The sequence below is a fragment of the Amphimedon queenslandica genome, unplaced genomic scaffold (genome assembly GCF_000090795.2).
Source record: "Amphimedon queenslandica unplaced genomic scaffold, v1.1 AMPQUscaffold_11721, whole genome shotgun sequence".
NCBI classification, from domain to species: Eukaryota; Metazoa; Porifera; class Demospongiae; order Haplosclerida; family Niphatidae; genus Amphimedon; species Amphimedon queenslandica.
In genome coordinates, this window is record NW_003548037.1 from 685 (window position 1) to 3524 (window position 2840).

Below are 2840 nucleotides of genomic sequence, written 5' to 3' on the forward strand. Positions count from 1 at the left end.
ACTTTACTCCTTCAACTGGTCAATGGATCACTAGAGGTACTACTGGTACTCCTCCATTAGGAGTAGGTGCATACTGCTGTACTGCAATAAATGATCTATTGTATTATTTCGGGGGAGAGTGTGGCCATGACGACTGCTATCACAACAGTATTACACAACTGGATACTGTTAGTCTTCAATGGAGAGAATTAGAACCAACTGATGCAACTAGACCAGTTATGAGGAGAGGCTACGGTGGAATGATATCATTTGAACATGATGGAGTACACCATTTACTAATGATAGGAGGAATGATGGATGACCTAGTAATGGAAGATGGCGTACTAATGAGCACTCGATGTATAATATATCATCAAGTAAGATTTTATTATTGTTTAAAATTATTTTTAGTAATTTTAATTTAGGAAAATGGAGTAATCCTTTAATCATTGGTCAGTGTATACCACCTGCTAGTGGCTTCATCATTGAAAAGATCGACAACACTAGAGCTGTTCTGTTTGGTGGAGCAGAGACTGATGATGCTAAGGATACTGTTACTAACAATATTTATATATTAGAGATATCAATCAGCACTGTGGTATGTTAAATTATGTGTACTGAATGTATGCACACACACACACACACACACACACACACACACACACACACACACACACACACACACACACACACACACACACACACACACACACACACACACACACACACTAATGTCATTGTTAATGGGTGTGGTTATTTTATTTATTAGTCCTGGCAGTGTATAAAGAAACCTGAAGCAATAGACCAATGGCCTGTGGGTAGATACCATCATGCAGGTGCTATTATTATAACTGGATCAGACTGTCCTATGCTAGTGATAAGTGGTGGGAGGGATAAGAATAATGATACATTAGATGATTGTTGGATCTTTAACATCACTCAACATTCCTGGATAAAGGTATGTACAGTGAGATACATGTAAATTATTAATTTATTTCTATTAACAGTTAGATGTACCTCACTCTGTTAGTAAGAGACATGGTCATTTTCTTTCAGTGTTCATTATGAGTCCTCATTGTGTCTGGATAATAACTGATGGAGGAGTTGTTGATAGGAGCACACCAGTCACTGATCCTAACATTGCTATGGTAACTGAACTAGGTGAGTGCATGATTTACATATGAACACACAAAATGAATTTTAGACTTCAACTTTTTACAGCCCCCGCGATGTAAAATAATTGATTGTATGTCAACACTTACATTTCTTCTCATCTTCTATACATGTTGTATTGCAGAAATAACAATTATGACTCACTTAGCAACGCTCCACCCAGCCCCCTCACATAAGTAGGTGTGGTCACGGTAAACAAAATGGCGGCTTGAAAGCAGAACAAAGTTATGAGCTTTCTAGCAAGAAGAATAAAGCAAAGATGATGCCTAAAGACCTATCAAGAATCGCTTTAAGGTAGAAAGAACCTTTATGAGTCTTAGTAAGAAGAAATAACTGCCTACTATGCACGCAAGGTGGTGAAATCAATCTTAGGACAATTTTTACACTTATACGCTTGTTATTTATTGTCTTAGCGAATAGATCAATGGAAGCATGTGCAACACACCGTATAGCAGGAAATTTTTGTTGCCGGAAACTTTTATTGTCTTTCCAAGCAGGCTTTACAAAATATTTTTGTTGATTTTATTTTCGTTTTGCCTAACATAAATTTTCACTGCCACACCCATTTAATTAGTGCCACGTGTCTGGTTTAATGTCTATGGTTCTGTATGGTTTGCCGTGGTTACCACATTAATAAAGACATTTGGAGCCCATCAGTTGGAGAAGAAAAGAGTGAAAAGAGGATCATGCCATGGGTCAAAATTTTACTTAGATTAAAATTTTCATTGTCTTAAAATTTTGTTCAAATTTTTGGCCAACAAAACAAATGAAAATTAGCACCCAATGAAAATTTCCTGTTAAAAACTTACAGTTATTTTAATATTACCCAATTTAGTTCACTGTCATTATGATTTTTCTTTACATTTTTATAATCATTAGTTCTTGACAGTAATGGAGGGTGTCTGGTAGGTGATACCTATGATTGTCAAAGGATGACTAGTGAAGAATACAAGAAGAAGTATCAGCAGCAACTACAGACAGGAAGAAGAATATGGTTGGAGGAGTACCAGAAACCAAGAAAAGGAGATACAGCCAATATTGAGCAAACCGTACCAGCTCTTATGAAGAGTCTTGAAGAGAAGGAGAGAGAAGCACAAGTTTATCATCAACAATTGGAGCAGAAGGAAGCAGAGAAAGAGCAAGAAATAAGAAGATATCGTCATCAGCTACAGGAGAAGGAAAGGGAGCTACAGGAGAAGGATAGGGAGCTACGTGAGTCTCAAGATCACTGGAGTATTAATAAAGATGAGGTGACTTTGACAAAGGAGGAGTTAGGAAGAGGATCTTATGCCGTTGTTACAGTTGGTATCTTTAGAGGTTTAAGAGTAGCTGTCAAGTCACTTCATAATATCATCATCTCAGATTATAATCTAGGTATCTTCTCCAGGGAAATGAATATAGCATCACGGGTACGTCATCCTAACCTGGTCCAGTTTATTGGTGCAACTAAAGTGGGTAATCCTCTCATCTTGACCGAGCTGATGAGCACTAGTCTTAATCAGGAGATTCGCAGAAACCGATTAAGCAATGAACAGATTCTGAGTATTGCTCAAGATGTAGCTTTAGGCCTCAACTACCTTCACCTGTTTAAGCCTCAGCCTATTATTCACAGAGATGTGAGCAGTCCTAACGTATTATTAAAGCCTTGCAGTGGAGCTGCTGGTTATGAAGCTAAAGTAGCAGATTAT